General features: G+C 38.4%; 1 pseudogene across 1 annotated transcript; it reads left to right on the forward strand.

Moving 5' to 3' along the window:
- The first annotated feature begins 14,011 nt into the window (after nt 1–14,011).
- LOC117096675 lies at nt 14,012–14,600 on the forward strand (annotated as a pseudogene). The gene has a single exon (XR_004442584.1). The product of XR_004442584.1 is annotated as a 60S ribosomal protein L12-like (transcript).
- The last annotated feature ends 3,736 nt before the right edge of the window (nt 14,601–18,336 follow it).

An 18,336-nucleotide genomic window follows, 5' to 3' on the forward strand; every position in this document is an offset into this window, starting at 1 on the left:
TCTCCTTTCCATAGGCAGAGGAGACTTAGGGCCCAAGGGCTCTTCTGCCAGCCTGTGGTGAACGCTGCCTGGCCTGGGACTCACCCTTCAGGGCAGTGGTCTCCCCTTTGGCCCAGCAAAGGTCCAGAAATGCTATCCAAGAGCCTATACCTGGACTCAGGGACCCTCAGTCCTGCTCAGTACCCCACCCTGCCTTGGCTGAGCTTACCTAAGGTGCAAGATAAAGTCCCTTTCACTTTCCCTCTCCTTTTCTCAAGCAGAAGAGAGTCTTTCACTGTAGCCACCACAGCTGAGAATGTTCTAGGTCTCACCCGAAGCAAACATATCTCAGAGTCTTACCCAAGACCCCATGGTATGCCTGGGTATTGCTGTTGATTTTTCAGGCCCTACGGTCTCTTTAGTGAATAGGTGATGATTCCTGGCAGGAATGAGCCTGTCCCTTCAAAGCAGCAGGTTCCCTTCTGGCCCAGGGTATGTCTAGCAGTGTCATCCAGAAGCTGTGACCTGGAATGGGGGCCTCACGACTCTCTGTCCAGTGCCTTATATTACTGTGACTGAGCTGGTATCCAAGATGCAAGAAAAAATGCTCTTTACTTTTTGCTCTCCTCTCCTCAAGCAGAAGGAAAAAGTCACTTTCATTGCTGTGAGCTATGCTGTCTGTTATTGAGGGAGGGGTAGTGCAAACACCTCCTTATCTCCCCCAGTTGCTGTCTCCCTAGCTGACCTGCCACCCTAGTCCACTGGCTCTAAGCCCTTCCCAGAGCTGGGACTTGCCTGGGAATTGCAGTCCTTGTGCCCTTGGCTGCCTTTCAAGTTGACCTGGGACCCTAAAACACTTGAGCCTGCAGAAATGAGTCTTCCTGAGAACCTCAAGTTCCAGCCACTGGGATGGGCAATTCTCCTCAGCGAGGGCCAGCCCAAGTGTTTTCTCCATGGGCAGGTGCCTGATGAGCCAAGCACAGCTTTGCTCTTGACTGTGGCAGGGCAGCAGTGAGTTCAATGCCAAGTCCCCCAGTCGCTGTGCTCCCCTCACTCCAAGTGCACATATTCTCTCTTCATTCCATGCAGTTGCTGCGCAGGAATGGGAGCAGAGTAGCATCAGCAATTCAAGACTGTCTTTCCTACCCTCTTCAGTGCCTCTTTTTAGCAACATGAAGTTAAAACCGGGTACTGTGGTTGCTCACCTGATTTGTGGTTCACATGACAGCGCTTTTTTGTGTGCAGATCGTTGTCAAAATTTGGTGTTCCTGTAAGAGGGATGATCACTGGAAGCTTCTACTCAGCCATCTTGAACCACTTCTTAAAGTACCTTTTTTTCCTTCATACATGACTACCATTTAGATTTGCTTCACCAAAGCACAAAAAGTGTAATTCAGATTGAAGATTTTATTCTGTATTTTTTTCCTGCTTCCTGTATCTTTAACCTTTTAGCCATTGGGGAGTGGAGAGAAATATAATCTGATACAGCCTGTTAGAATGACCGTTAATACCACCCTCATATCAGAGTTTACTCAAATTTAAATTATTAAATTTTCAAATTAGGATTTTCTATTCTATCCTCAACCACATTTTAAGTATTCATGAATATCTTTTATAAGTTTTAAAATTATTTTGTAAAATGAATATAGGACTCTCCCGTATTTGTGCTTTGTTCTTAACTAAATTCATGTCTGGGTGATTAAAAAAAATCAAAGTATACCTCACCTTCTGTTTTATTTTTCCTGCTTTATCTTACTACTGTATTTCCCTTGCTTTACCTAGTCAGAAGCTAACAGATTTCTCTTTGAAAAGATTCAAAATAAAATTCTAAAGCAAATTCCTGATTAGTAATGAGGTTAAAATTAAAAAACAATATTGCCTTGGAGAAAAGTTCTGTCTTCCTCTTTGAAATGAAGCATTATCACACAAGAGAGAAGTACCACCTTGAAAAAAACCCCATGAAAGCTTATTTGGCAAAAGCTTCTTCCCTGCTGTGTCTTTATTGATACCTTCAAGCTTCACATCCGTGTTAGACATATTTGTAGGTATTAAGGAGACAGAGCATGCAGCCCAATGGAGTTACACAGTTTTAAGAAGTCTCGAGCTAATCAATTCAACAGATAGAGAAGTATTACATTTCCAAAATGATTTTATATGAAATGAGACACTTTTGAAGTAGTACTAAGACATGCACACCATAAAACTTTAATATGTGTTTTAAAAAGAAGCTTAATAAATATAATAAGCTTTTATTAATTAAAATTTGAAGTAAATATCTCTTCAGGACAGAATATATGTGAGATGAAATCTAAGAGGCTTAGTAAAGAGAATATATATAAAATTCTGGTTTTTATATAGTGGAGAAAATATATATAAATCAAATAAATTATGATGATTATCACCTATGCAAAAATATACGAGATTTAACAACTGATTCATGATTTCAAGCTAGGAAACAAAATAAAATGAATGTATTGTGTTTCTCCTTTATGGATTTCTTCATTTGGAATTTCATTGAAAATGTGTGCTCTCTACTCCTAAATATATGGTGTGGAAAAAATAAAAACCTAATAGGTGGCATGCCCATAAAGTATATTTTAGAAAATTTAGGTAATCTTAGGAGAAATTATGAATAAGAATTTTTAAATTCAAATATGAACCTACAGCAACCATAAGGTGTGAGCAGGAGGCGGAGAATCTAGATTTCAGACCATGAAGGGCTGTTGCAGTAAACCAAGAAAGCTACAGAGGACATGGCAGAACTGAAGACATTTGCTGAGACCAAATAAAAGGCAACATCAACAACAACAACAAAAACACAGTAAAACTCCTAAACAGACTCACGTTGTAATCTCTAGAGTAACCAGTAAAGAACAGAAATAGAATGCATAACCAACAAGTTGATAGAAAAGATGGAATAATAAAATATTGTGCAATTTATTAATATGAACATTATGTTGGTATAAAAATTATTTCAAAAATAAAAGTAAAATCACATTCCCCTTTTACATATGATCACAATAAATATCTTACATGAACTAAACATTTATATATCAAAATAAAGTGATAAATGTAAAGGAAGAAAATATTGTTGAATATTTGTATCCTATGCAAAGGTTCTGAGAATGAAGGAGCAGTTCTGTGGATTTTCATTTAATAAAATCTTTAAGCATCTTTGTATGAATTGGCTTTTAAACATCTACAAAGCAAATGATAAATTTAAAAGTTACAATCTATTATTGTATGTATGTGAAAGGAAACAAAATGGATTACAAAAATATCTATTAAGAACGTCTAAAGGATAGATGATAGTAGGATTTTGATTTGTTACTTTAAAAATATAGAGCAACAGGTATCAATTGTTATATACCCAATTAGAAAATAGAGAGGAACTGTTCATATACATAAAATGCATTTTTTTGTACAAGGGTGTGGGGAGAAAGACACTCATAAAATTAATAGAGGACTATAAAATAGCACCATTTTTCTGGAAGTAAATTTGATATTATACATCTGAATCTAGCAACTCCAGTTCTGAGATTTATCTTAAGGAAATAATCAAATATGTATCCAAAGATGATGATGGTAACAGTGAGAAATTGCCTATAACAATAAAAACTTGGAAACTTGAATGTCTAATATCAAAGTGTTAGGTACACTAAATACAGCATATTCATAAAATGGAATATTATATAGCAATTTTAGTATATCAACCTAAAAAATAGTATACAGTCTATTGGAAAACCACATTTATTAACAATTTTTGGAGCATCAGTTCATTTTGTAACAAAAATATTTACATATCTAACTGCATATACATAAAAACTCACATGCATTAAAATATCTGGGAAATTACACATCACATGGTAACAACAGAAATATATAAATAGTGGAATTCTGTAATACATTTTGTTTTGCTTATACATATATTTTTCTCAGTAAATATGTATTATTTGCATAATAAGTAATAAAAATACTATCCACAACCACAGGGTAGAAGCAGCTGCAGAATTCAGTTCACCTCCCCAAGGTTCTCCCATCTCTAGAGTTTTAACCCTCCACATGTCCGCTGTATTCAATCTATGATTCTCTATTTTATTTCACTCTTCTAATGAATTTCAGAAGGAGCTTTGCTCTGCCACCAGCTATTTATTTCTCCGGGAAGCGAAGTCTGAAACCTTCATTAAGAAAGGCTTATTTTTTGTGATAACTGAATGATAATGAAAATGAGAACTTTTGTTAAATTTCAAATTTATATTTACATAAATGTACAACTACCATAAACACAGTTTCTTTTGCTTCAGTTTATAATTAATCTTAATTAGAAAATTGGAAAATCCCAGAGATGTGGCCATGATCACCCAGTAGCATTCTTGTGTCATTGTGATACTGGGCTTTACAGTGAGTCTCTTCAATATATCGCTTGTTCATAAGTAGTGAACTGGTCACATACCTTGTTTCCAAAAAGCATTACCATTTATTAAGTATCTAATATAACAAGTTTTTTATATTAAATAGTTCTAATTCTCTCAAAAACCACATGTAAAAGATAAGGAAACTGAGGTTCTGGGAGCTTAACATAATTCCCCTGGGTCACAAAAGCAGTAAATCAACTAAACCAGGATTAAAACTCATATCTGCCTAACTCTGAAATAAATACCTCCTTATACATTTAGAACATTTTTATGGTATCCTTCAGCAAATCAGACAAGTTCCGACCACATCGAATTTTAGTTGACTGTATTTCTACAGATCTACCTACTTCTCAGGCCCATGTGTTGCTGGCTTGGTAAAAATGTTGCCAGTGCCCTCTGTGGGATGTTGCTCCAGTTCCTCATTGCTGCAGGGATGCTTTGGCATTGCAAAACTGTTCTCCAATGTGACTGATATGGTTTGGCTGTGTCCCCACCCAAATCTCATCTTGAATTGTAATTCCCACAATTGCCACATGTTGTGGGAGATGCCAGGTGGGAGGTAATTAAATCATGGTGGCGGGTCTTTTCCATGCTATTCTCATGACAGTGAATAAGTCTCATGAGATGGTTTTATAAAGGGGAGTTTCCTGGCACATGTTCTCTTCTCTTGTCTGCTGCTATGTGAGATGTGCCTTTCGCCTTCTGCCATCCTTGTGAGGCCACCCCAGCCATGTGGAACTGTGAGTCCATTGAGCCTCTTTATTTTGTAAATTGCCCAATCTCAAGTATGTCTTTATTAGCAATGTGAAAACAGATTAATGCAATAAATTTGTAACAGTAGAGTGCGGCACTAGTGAAAAGATTCCCAAAAATGTGGAAGTAACTTTAGAACTGGGTAACAAGCAGAGGTTGGAACAGTTTGGAGGGCGCAAAAGAAGACAGGAAAGTGTGTGAAAGTTTGGAACTCCCTAGACATTTGTTGAATGGCTTTGACCAAAATGCCGATAATGATATAGACAATGATATCCAGGCTGAGGTGCTCTCAGATGGCGATGAAGAACTTGTTGGGAACTGGAGCAAAGGTGACTCTTGTTACGTTTTAGCAAAGAGACTGGCAGCATTTTGCCCCTGCCCTAGAGATTTGTGGAACTTTGAACTTGAGAGAGGTGATTTAGGGCATGTGGAGGAAGAAATTTTTTTTTTTTTTTGAGATGGAGTCTTGCTTTATCACCCAGGCTGTGGTGCAGTGGTGCTCTCTCAGCTCACTGCAACCTTTGCCTGTGGGTTCAAGCAATTCTCTACCTCAACCTCCTGAGTAGCTGGGATCATAGGCACCCGCCACCATGTCTGGCTAACTTTTGTATTTTTAGTAGAGATGGGGTTTCACCATCTTGGCCAGACTGGTCTTGAACTCCTGATCTCATGATCCACCCACCTTGGCCTCCCAAAGTGCTGGGATTATAGGTGTGAGCCACCACGCCCCACCTGGAGGAAGAAATTTCTAAGCAGCAAAACATTCTAGAGGTGACTTGGGTGCTCTTAAAAGCATTTAGTTTTAAAAGGGAAACAGAGCATAAAAGTTTGGAAAATTTGCCACCTGACAATGCAATAGAAAAGAAGATCCCATTTTCTGAGGAGATATTCAAGCTGGCTGCAGAAATTTGCATAAGTAGTGAGGAGTCAAATGTTAATTAGGAAGACAATGGGGAAAATGTCTCCAGGACTTGTCAGAGAACCTTGAGGTAGCCCCTCCCATCACAGGCCCAGAAGCCCAGGAGGAAATAATGGTTTCATGGGCCGGGCCCAGGGTCCCTCTGCTATATGCAGTCTAGGGACTTGGTTCCCTGCATCCTAGCCACTCCAGCCATGACTAAAATAGGCCAAGGTACAGTTTGAGCTGTGGCTTCAGAGGATGCAAACCTCAAGCCTTGGCAGCTTCCACACTGTGTTGAGCCTGCAAGTGCACAGAAGTCAAGAATTGGGGTTTGGGAATCTTTGCCTAGATTTCATAGGATGTATGGAAATGCTTGGATGCTCAGGCAGGTTTGCTGGACGGGTGAGGTTTTCATGGAAAACCTCTGCTAGGGCAGTGCAGAAAGAAAATGTGGGGTCAGAGCCCCCACACAGAGTCCCTACTGGAGCACTGCCTAGTGGAGCTGTGAGAAGAGGGCCATGGTCCTCCAGAGCCCAGAATGGTAGATCCACCAACAGCTTGTACTGTGTACCTGGAAAAACTGTAGACACTCAATGCCAGCCCATGAAAGCAGCCAGGAGGGAGGCTGTACACTGCAAAGCCATGGAGCGGAGCTGCCCAAGAAAATGGAACCCACCTCTTGCGTCAGTGTGATCTGGATATGAGACATGGAGTCAAAGGAGATAATTTTGGAGCTTTAAGATTTGACTGCCCCCTGGATTTTGGGCTTGCATGGGGCCTTTAGCCCCTTCATTTTGGCCAATACCTCCTGTTTGGAATGGGTGTATTTATCCAATGCCTGTACCCACATTTTATCGAGGAAGTAACTAACTTGGTATTGATTTTACTGGCTCATTGGCAGAAGGGACTTGCCTTGTCTCAGATGAGACTTTGGACTGTGGACTTTTGAGTTAATCCTGAAAAAATAACTTTTATGAATTTCTCTCTTTGTGGCCTCAGTCATTTTGAAATCTGATTTTTCAGAATCTTTTCTGGCTTCTCCCCAGATTCCAAGTAACTTATGGTCTTTCTCCAAACACTCACTATTACCAGCTATTTTGTTTACTTACTCTCTTTTCATACTCCTCACCATCAAACACCTCTTTCCGAAACCTGGGCTGCCAGCATGTGGATCTTTCTTTTTTCCTTTTTATATGGTCTGCTGAGAGGGATTATCTGTTTTCCTTCTGAATGTGTTTCTTCTCAGGGTGTGAAAATGGACCAATACAACGACTCTATCTCATGTCTCTCTTAGCCACATTCTGTCTCCATGATCCCCTCAACAGACATGTTTTTATAGCCCTTGGCTGTTGCTCAGAGAAACAGTTTGAAAACTGTATTTTTCTCATTATCTCTTATTGCAATAAAATCTTTACTTGTTCAATTCATTCTGGTTCATACATTTCCTCCAGTTGCTATGCATATCATGGTCAGATTACAAAAGCAAGGTGATTTTACAACTTTAATATAAGTCTACACTTAGATTCAGAAATTCCATGAATTTTGAGTTTATTCATTATTTTTTAATGAAACTGTCTCAGACAATTATTTGAATTATTTGAATCAATGGAGGAAAAATGTGTTACGATGCCAATATATTCTTATTCTTATGTAAACTAATGCAATGTTAACATAAACATTGATTACGTTACAGATTTATATTTCTTCCTCACAATAGCAAGAAGAGTAGGAATTACATACTGTGCACAGTGATGTTTTTGCCTCTCTGAAGAGTTGAAGTCAAGTATACCATATTTAATCACAGAATATGAAACATAATAAGTCACATATGAAAAAATATGCAAGACAGTTGAAAGAAAGAAATGAAAATAAAAAGACAGGAAGAATAAAGAGAAAGAAGGAAGGGGAAGAGGAGAAGAGGGGCAGAGGGAGGGAGGAAAGGAAGACTGTTAGCACCACACAAGCAAATAGAATGCAGAAGTCAGCAGTATGCTTCCAAAGGCAAGAGAAAGTCATAACTTCCCCACTAACTTCCCAACCACTTTCACCTCCCAGGCAAAAGCAATTAGGTTTCAGGCAGAGGATGATTAGTGGGGCAGAAGTTACTGAGGTTAATTGAAGAGTAAAAAGCAGCAAGATTGGGACACTGATTGGTGGTTTTGGTGGGAGTGGTAGAGACCCAGGCCTTGCCAATAGGCAGTGCGCCAGAAGGGAATCTCTGGGAGAGGAAGCCAGCCGCTGCACACAGGCTAGAGGACAGGGGCCAGAGTCACTGCTGGGATAGCTGTGCTCATTGAATAGGACCACCAGTAATGATGCCCACTTCTGAGAGACACGGGATACCTGATCTGTCATTGCAGAAAATACCACTTAGCAGCACTGTCAGGTGGCCAAAGAGGTGACAGCAAAAGTGACACTTACTATGACTGTAACTGAGCCTACATCAACTTTCCTAACAGTGTGAGTCCCTGGGTCCTGAGGTTTAAAACTTAAATAGAGTTGATTCCTAAAACCACTTCCAGTTCTAAATTCCCTATTTAATTTTGTGACTGGGCTAAAAGGTTGTCACTGAAATTTCTTTCACTGGAATAGTCCCTGGAGTTATTTCAATATACTCTTACTAGAAATAAAATGTTTTACTTTGAATCTAGCTAGCCACATCCAAAGCGAGTTGATGTACCTTAAGTTAAACGATAGCCAAATTATACTTTAAGGGATTAGTTTATGTATTAAAGAAAGAGTTACATATATAAATATGTAGAATATTTAAGTCATTTGTATATAATTATGCTAAGAAAAAGTTTAACTTCTATTAAGGGCCTGAGGAAAAAAACATATTCAAAGATTTGGGACATTGGAGAAATAGAATGCTATATCCACTGTAGCCAGATGACCAAACTGTGACTTTATAGACACACTTAGAATAGAAAGGAACCTTTAAGGGCATCTGATTTGAAATTTCTTCTCTAGCATCTAACACTCCTGCTGATGCAGGAATTATTACATCCCGTGGTCTTCCCTCTCCAGAGGCAGTCAGAAGCATTTTAAGCAGTTTGATTAGAAAATCTTCCTTATGTTAATCTGAAATAATTCTCCTAGACATTTTTTCACTTTCTTTATTGTAGTCTAAAACTGAAAGGCCACAAGGAACAAATTAAATGCCTCTTGCACACAAACCTCCTGGTTTGTTCAGGATGAGCCCTCAAACTTCCCTGTAGCCTTCCCTTCTATAGACCCAATAGCATAATTCTTTCAAGGAAGCATCATGTGTCATGTTTTCAATTCCCTTTATAATTCCAGGCCCCTAACCTCTGAACGTCTTCCAGTTTGTCAATATCTGTCTTAAAGCCTGACGCTAAGCCAAATGTTCCAGCTAAGATAAAACAAAATTAGTGGAAAACAGAACCATCCCTTCCATTATTCTATACATTGATCAACGGAGCCAAGATCAAATTAACTGTTCTAGACGGTGTCAATTACTATGATTCCTATCGGTGATGTGGCTCACTGTGTACATGTCAATTAGTCTTCAGAATAGTTTTTGAAAAGAAGAAAAATAGAGACTATATGTGATGTCTCTTAATCCTCTATTAAAATACAAAAACAAATGTTCACCATGCCATCTTAACAGGACTCCGGAAGTAATTTATGCTATCTCTGGAGTGTTATTGCACCTACTCACACTCATGGGGCTGGCTTTACTCAATGCAAAAAAAGAGAAAAGCAACTCTAAGGCTTACCAAATGTGCAATACAAGCACCTGTTGCAGGGAAGGTAGCTGGCACTGAAGTTGGGCACTGAAGTACAGAGCATCTCACCTTTCTTTGTTTTCTCCTTAAAGCGACCCAGCATATCAAGATTAGAACCTTCAAAAGTGACAAATTCCAGACATAAAAATATTTTTCTACAAACTGTCCAAAACCAATTTTATGAGCCAGATATTCACGGAAAAATGGTGTTTGTTTTGCTATTCTGGCATCATTCCCCTTAGTCCTTTGAAAACAAGAAAATAGAAGTATTTAAAAGATATATTTTCATCAACAGGATTGAAAAAGAGCAGCACTGAATAGAACTTTAAAAACTATGGTTTTGATGAAGGATTATTACTAAGTTCAAGTAAATTTCTGTGTCATAATCAAGACAGGTACATAAGGAAAAATTCCATAAATAAATATAACTGCTAACATGCATTATCTTCTTATTCATCATTTGTGTGTGTGGATAAAAATAAAAATATCTTTAAAAATAAGCTAGTCACTTGATTTTTTGTGTGTATTCTAATCAAAGTCCCCACAGTCACAGTACCTACCAGGTGTCTTACCTCTTGTCTATCATTTTAAGTCCTTCATCCCCAAATCATGAAATCAAGCTGGTATTCAGGCAAACAACCATTTTCCTCCACAGGTCACTTAGCAATGAATGCATCCATTGCTTGACTAAGGCTACTCTGAGCAAATATTTCAGAGTGTCTATTCCTAGAGAATTGTACTAGCAGCTACAACAAGACCAGACTCTTCTTCATGAACTAGTAATGTAATGCTTGTAACAAACTTCATTGCCGCTATTAGTACAAGATCCATACTAGTTTCTGTTAATTAGGTATTTATTTACATGAACCAAAGAGTCAGCAATTTCAAATAAAAAAGTACTTTAGACATCATCTGACCCAATTCCTTCTCTGTCTAGGTAGGACACTAAAGCCCAGAGAGCCTTGTCAGGAAGCCATATAACCCCAAATTGTCTACTGAGTCATGTTTATTTTCAATAAGCAACCTACCACTTCTATAAGTTATAAGAAGTAAAATTAAATATACTATTTTGGGTAATAATTAAAGAGGCAAAGAATATTTCCTAAGCATTGAGACTTTTTTCAATTGTGTCTTGTTTCTACCTGGGTAACCTTTATAGAAGATTCTCCACTAGCCACCTTTACCTAGATGACTCCAACTTGTCTTTAGAAGTCAGCTCAGAGGTCATTTCCTCAAAAAAGTCTTCTGTCACCCCGAACATTAAATTAAATGTCTATGTTATACAGTGATATGGCTTGGCTGTGTCCCCACCCAAATCTCATCTTGAATTGTATAATAATCCCCACACGCCATGGGAGGGCCCTGGTGGGAGGTAATTGAATCACGGTGGGGGTTATCCTCATGCTGTTCTCCTGATACTGAGTGAGTTCTCATGAGATCTGATGGTTTGAAAAGGCACATCCCTCTGCTTCGCTCAGCACTTCCCCTTCCTGCCACCATGAGAAGAACATGTTTGCTTCCCTTTCCACCATGATTATAATTACCCTGAGGCCTCCTAACACATGAAGAAATGTGAGGCAATTAAACCTCCTTTCTTTATAAGTTACCTAGTCTCATGCTTTATTAGCAGCATGAGAACAGACTAACATGTATAATTTTCTTGTCCCATCTTTACTCATAATTTGTCACATTTATAATTGTACATTCATCTGTGGTTGTATGATTAACATCTGCCACCCCTACCAGACTCAAAATTCAGTGAATCAGAAATAACATCTCTGAATTTGCCCATTATTGCACATGAGCTCTTAGATCATGGTTCCAGCACCTAGTAGGTACTCAGTATGTACTATTGCATAGCTAGTCAACCTCTCAAGCAGACTTGTGTAACTTTGGAGTAAATCACAAAGTTTAGAAGACTACCAGAGACACAGCTTATTTATTATCCCCAGTTAGAAAATGTTTGAAAGTTTTTCTTTTGAATTCTAAGAAAAAATAAAGCTGAAAAGTGTTCATAGTAATTAAATAGGGAAATTGCTTTCCACAGTGACCTTTAAATTAACATCTTCTATCTTTAACGTGTTCTGCTTTTGCAATAACTTTCATACCGTCTCTGATTTTCAAAAGACGTAGAGATCATGGAGAGGACTCAGAGAAATTCCAAATGCATTTCAAAGGAAGGAAGGAAGGAAGGAAGGAAGAAGGAAGGAAGGAAGGAAGGAGGAGGGAGGAGGGAGGGAGGGAAGGAAGGAAGGAGGGAAGGAAGGAAGGAAGGAAGGAAGGAAGGAAGGAAGGAAGGAAGCAGAAAACCTAATAATTATAAGATTAAGTTACTTTCTCATTCACACTTCATTTGCAATTTTCACTTTCAATTCATCTTGACACCAACTATTTAAAAAAATGAGTGAGTTTATCAGTATCCAAACAGTTCTGAGGGAGAGAACATTTATTGATTTTGTTCTTTATTTAATCAGTTGGAAAATAATAATCCATCACATAAGGTTTTGTGGTTATGTCTAAACCCAACAGTGACTTTATCTTCTTTTTTTACTTACTTTCACTCCTTTGAGTCCTGGTTCAGTTTTGCTCCATATTTTCATACATTTCATTTCTGAGTTCCAACCTTTCTCTTTTCCTCTCCTGGTATTTCCTTATGAAAAATGTCTTCAGGCTTTTTATTTGTCTATAAGTATTTGGAAAACATTTATTCAGGACCTACAACTTTATGTTTGGTATTTTTTATATTGATGACATTCCAAAGCTTATTGGGTTTATCCTATAATTTACTCATTTTCTTATTTCCTCTGGTATTTTCAAGTGCTACTTAAACATTTTTTAACCAATAAAGCTATTTTTTTATAATTTATAAGACAAAAGCTCAAGTTAACTGAATTCACAAAAGCTATCAGAGGGTTATATTATAGGCACAATAAGCCTGTTTAAAATGATCAGCTTCCTTGCTATACACAAATTTCCAAATAATGGCATCTAGGTCACCTTTGCACCTGTTCTTTCATCACAGATACACTCTCATTAAAGGGACTCCTTATTGCTTTCCTTATCACCATTTCCAACATGTATAATTTTCTTGTCCCATCTTTACTCATAATTTGTCACATTTATAATTGTACATTCATCTGTGGTTGTATGATTAACATCTGCCACCCCTACCAGACTCAAAATTCAGTGCCATATGTCAAAGCAAATGTTGACCTTGTTGTGTCACCAAATGAAAATTCTAGAAGTCAGGCCTTTAGATGTGAAATTTATTAAAATCACTCTCTTAATTTACCACTTGGTTCTTTTCCTTCATAACTTATGCTTTCTTTCTTTTATTAGACAAGAAAGTTTTCTGACGCTGAGCTTTTTCCCAGTTGTCACAAAAATTATGCTAGCTCATAAAATTTGTCTTTTCCAAGTTCATTTTCGTTTTGAACATTTATAGCTATGATTCTCTTTTTTCATCTTTTTCAAAGTCATTATAGATTATACTCTATTCACTTCATGTTTGTACTAATTCAAATTTAATAAACCAATGTGCTAATTCCTCTTTTTCAAAATCCGAATAATGACTGTAATTTCCTTTTTTAAATATTTGAAAATGCTATTTCAGTCTTCTATTTGTAATGCTTCCTTTTTTATTGCTTCTCTCTGGGCAGTACTTTAAATTATACTCTATAAAGTAAGATATTCATAATTAACACTTCCCACATGCTGACACATATTTACCCCAAACTGTAATCCCAGACTTTCAAATATGAATTTTTAAACTTTAATTTTAATTTCAAGTGCAGGTTTGTTACACAGGTAAACTTGTGTTATGGGGGTTTATTGTACAGATTATTTCATCACTCGGGTATTAAGCCTAGTACACTTTTGTTATTTTACCTGATCCTCTCCCTTATCTCACCCTCCATTCTCCAAAAGGTCCAATATGTATTGTTCCCCTCTACACGTCCATTTGTTCTCATAATTTAGCTCCCACTTATAAGTGAGAACATGTGGTACTTGGTTTTCAGTTCCTGTGTTAGTTTGCTAAGTATAATATGGCCAAAGTAATATGAATCATTCTATTATAAGACACACGCACATACATGTGTATATTTATTGCCATGCTATTCACAATAGCAAAGACATGGAATTAACCTAAATATCTATCAATGATAGACTGGATAAAGAAAATGTGGTACATATACACTATAGAATACTATACAACTAGCTCTCGGTTTTCGGCTCGGAGGGGCCAAGGTGCAACTTTCTTCGGTCGTCCCGAATCCGGGTTCATCCGATACCAGCCGCCTCCACCATGCCACCGAAGTTTGACCCCAACGAGATCAAAGTCTTATACCTGAGGTGCACCGGAGGCGAGGTCGGTGCCACTTCTGCACTGGCCCCCAAGATCGGCCCCCAGGGTCTGTCTCCGAAAAAGGTTGGTGATGACATTGCCAAGGCAATGGGTTACTGAAAGGGCCTGAGGAGTACCGTGAAACTGACCATTCAGAACAGACAGGCCCAGATTGAGGTGGTGCCTTCTGCCTCTGCCCTGATCATCAAAGGCCTCAAAGAACCACCAAGAGACAGAAAGAAACAGAAAAACATTAAACACAGTGGGAATATCACTTTTGATGAGATCGTCAACATTGCTCGACAGATGCGGCACCCATCCTTAGCCAGAGAACTCTCTGGAACCATTAAAGAGATCCTGGGGACTGCCCAGTCTGTGGGCTGTAATGTTGATGGCCGCCACCCTCATGACATCAAAATAGATGACATCCAACTGCTGTGGAATGCCCAGTCAGTTAAGTACAAAGGAAAGTATTTCAATAAAGGATCATTTGACAAAAAAAAAAAAAAAAGTCACACCAGTTTGGAGTGTAGTAATGTACAATGTCAGTTATTATCCAGCATGATTTAGAACACAGAATACAAAAGCCAAGAAGGCAAACTTGTAGTTCAAACTTTGTATAAGAGAGAGTTCAAATAGAAAAGGAGGTAAAGAATTGAGTTCACACAAAAATGAGTTGAAATTATTAGGAATTAAGAAAAACTGACAGACATTAATGAAATGGAAGAAGCCAAGGGACCAGAGATCAGAGTGTGGGTGAAATGTATGTATTGAGGCCAGCCTTGCCTTAGCCTCTGTGAGGACTAGGGCCAGAGTACAAATGATGATTCCCACACTAGATACCTACACATTTAAAAATTATAATGAAAACTAGATAATTGTTATGTAAAATATGTCTACTAGTCATCTCTTGACTAACCTACCTTTATTACAACTCAGAAGGGCTGGAGGACCACACTGGAATGGACAGCACAGGAAGAGCCAGCCCCAGTTCTCAGCCTGCCATCTTGTCTCTCAGCTTGACTTCATCCCACACCAACACATCTGGTCCATCCTGTGACTCAGCATGCAGTCTGAGAAGGAAGCTCAGAGACTCCGAGTGGGCTTTAACATTTGGCCCCATGAAAGCCTCAGCCCATCAGAAGGCTTGTAGCCAGAGGAGAAGCAGAGAAGGGTTTCTTATAAAGGTAACCTTTTTGCTTAGGACTAAGAGGTGGTATTGTAGTAACAAGGATTTGAAGAACAGAAACCTGTGGAATTTAAAATCGAATCTCCAAATAATTAAAGGGAACCATAAAATACATGTTCAATGTACTTGGTTGCTGAAGTAAAAAGAAGATAATATTAAGTTTGAGGCAAATCCAGTCACTGGATAAAGCAGGCCTGCAGGTGAACAAAGTTTGGGATACTAAAGTGCCCAGGGCAAGAGCCAGGGACAGAATAAGGGGCACCCTGATATATCAAGTGTCAAAGACTGTGATGAATGAAAGAAACAGTGAGGTTCAAGAGAGGGCAGAGTGAGCAGAAAACCTGTGTCACCAAATGGCAGACTTTAGCACAGGTGGATTTGGGAGACCATGGACGTGGACTCACTTGGAAGACACATGAAGAGCAACAAAAAGACTGTTGATACCACCTCTGACTCTTATCAAGAGCAGTTCGTGTGAAAACAAGCATCTATCATTTAAAGGCTGGGGAAGAACCAAGTTTCAGATTAAAAAGAAGGTAAAGGAAGCAATGAGAGTGAAGCAATAGGAAGGGGTAACTTTCTAACGCTCTGTGGTAATGGAGCCATGACCACATTCCTCACCGTTGCATCACCAGGACCACACACACTGCCCAGCACACTGTATGTGCCTCATTAAAATGGCTGAATTTATGCATCACATTTGACAGAAGAAAATCTTTCTAACAGTGGTTCTTTCCAAGGAACACATGAAATATTATAAAGAATTGTGTAGACCTTCAGAAAGGGGATCACATAAAGCATCCGATGGCTTTTCAGTTCTGTTCCAAAATTATGAGTCTACCATGCTGGTTGGAGTACCTGAGTTTCAGTGTCCCAATATTTATAACACAAATGTAAATTACACATGAAACACATACCCCTATACACACTGCACAAGATTTTTTTAAGTTATTATGTCCATAGTTTAAAGCTGAAAAGTCCAACTATCTAGAGGTTATAAATATCACAGAGCTCCACTGTGATTTTAATATTTAGAGAAAAACGTCAAAAAGAATGTGACCATCTCCTAATGAATACAATTACTAAAAATATCATCAATCAGAAACGATTTTCACATCAACAGAGCAGTCATAACAGCGGTTTTGAAACTACAGGTGGCAGTCTATTAGTTGGTCATGAGCAGAATGTTTTAATGAAATAAAAAATGTAAAGCACATCTCACATTGTACATAACGATTGCTTGATTAGACTCATCTTGGTTATGGATCATAGATACTAAAGTCTTTTTAAACGCTTTATTATTTGTTATGTATTTATTTATTGCTCAAACACTTACAGAGTAGCTACTGTGCTAGCATTTGAAGGTAAAATTCATTTTAAAAGACAAGCAAAATTTCTTTAGAGCTCATAATTGAATGGCAACAGCAGATAATTATGCAAGCAAAGAAGTATGAAAATAGAAAAGTATAAGTTGTCAAGGGAGATCATAAGTAACTCAAAAGGTAAGGAAAAACCACTTTAGAAGAAGTATGGTTTAAGCTGATACTTAAAGAATGAGTAGGGCCGGGCGCGGTGGCTCAAGCCTGTAATCCCAGCACTTTGGGAGGCCGAGACGGGCAGATCACGAGGTCAGGAGATCGAGACCATCCTGGCTAACACGGTGAAACCCCGTCTCTACTAAAAAATACAAAAAACTAGCCGGGCGAGGTGGCGGGCACCTGTAGTCCCAGCTACTCGGGAGGCTGAGGCAGGAGAATGGCGTGAACCCAGGAGGTGGAGCTTGCAGTGAGCTGAGATCCGGCCACTGCACTCCAGCCTGGGCGACAGAGCGAGACTCCGTCTCAAAAAAAAAAAAAAAGAATGAGTAATGGTGAGCTTAGCGATCAATCAGGCTAGTATATTCTATACAGGAGAACAGCAAGAGGCAAGAAAGAAAATATCATGTAACAAACTGAAAGGGATCCAACCAAACTTAGAGCATAGAGGGTGAGAAGGTTAATAACTGGAGATGAGGATGGGAGGGTAGGAAGGGGCCAGATTGTACATGGCCTTATGAACCATATACAGCAATTTGAACCTTAAAGCAGGATACTTGGAAACCTATGAAGGATTATAAACATGATCAAATTTTAATCTCAGCAGAGGGAGAAAATATAAAAAGAAAGGAGTAAGACAGGAGATTAAGTGACAAGTCAGGAAGCACCTATCCAAGTAAGAGGTGCCAATGAATTGGCCCAGGCTGGTAAGTGAGGATAAGGAAGTATCATTTAATTGGACATTGGCACCAGAGCCCATGATTCTTGCCCACTAAGGTTGGAATAGGCGAATAGGGGCCCATTTGTGGTATAATGAATCTGTTCAGCCCAGGTATTAGTTGACTTTGTAGGGCTTAACAGACATCTAAGTGTTACGGCCATGGGGCAGATAAATAAAAGGCCCAGACCCCAGCAGAGAGGTCTGCCCTGTAGATACTAATATGCTCAAGCCCTTAATGAATAAATAGTAACTGGACACTGTCAGGGTTCAAATAACCATGAGAAGACAAAATTGGCCTTAACTGAAAGCTTAAGCGTTATGAATTCTGGTCATGTTCACTTACTATCCGCAAATGAAACACATAGAAAATAAAACCTATCTAGTCACATAAATGGGGAAAAAATACAATACCATAATTATAGAGAAGAAATAACAAAGAGGTGCTTTATAATGCTTCAATATACAAATACACATTTTTAAGAAAATAATAGTGAATAACATTTATTCTCCACATAGGACATGGTGAACACAGCATCCACAGACTTAATAAATCATGGTTTATAAATGATTTTGATTCCACAAGGAACATTGCCTCTGTGGATGTAACTTTTCAGAATGGTAAGAAATTCCTGAGTAAACTTCTTAATTATACCATATACACTCTTTGTCGAGTTCCACAGTCGTTTCAATCCTGGAAATTTCAGGGCATATGAAAACGATACAAGCAAACAAAAAAAAATGCTTTGTTT

Source organism: Trachypithecus francoisi, unplaced genomic scaffold (assembly GCF_009764315.1).
Source record: "Trachypithecus francoisi isolate TF-2019V2 unplaced genomic scaffold, Tfra_2.0 Lachesis_group14, whole genome shotgun sequence".
NCBI lineage: Eukaryota > Metazoa > Chordata > Mammalia > Primates > Cercopithecidae > Trachypithecus > Trachypithecus francoisi.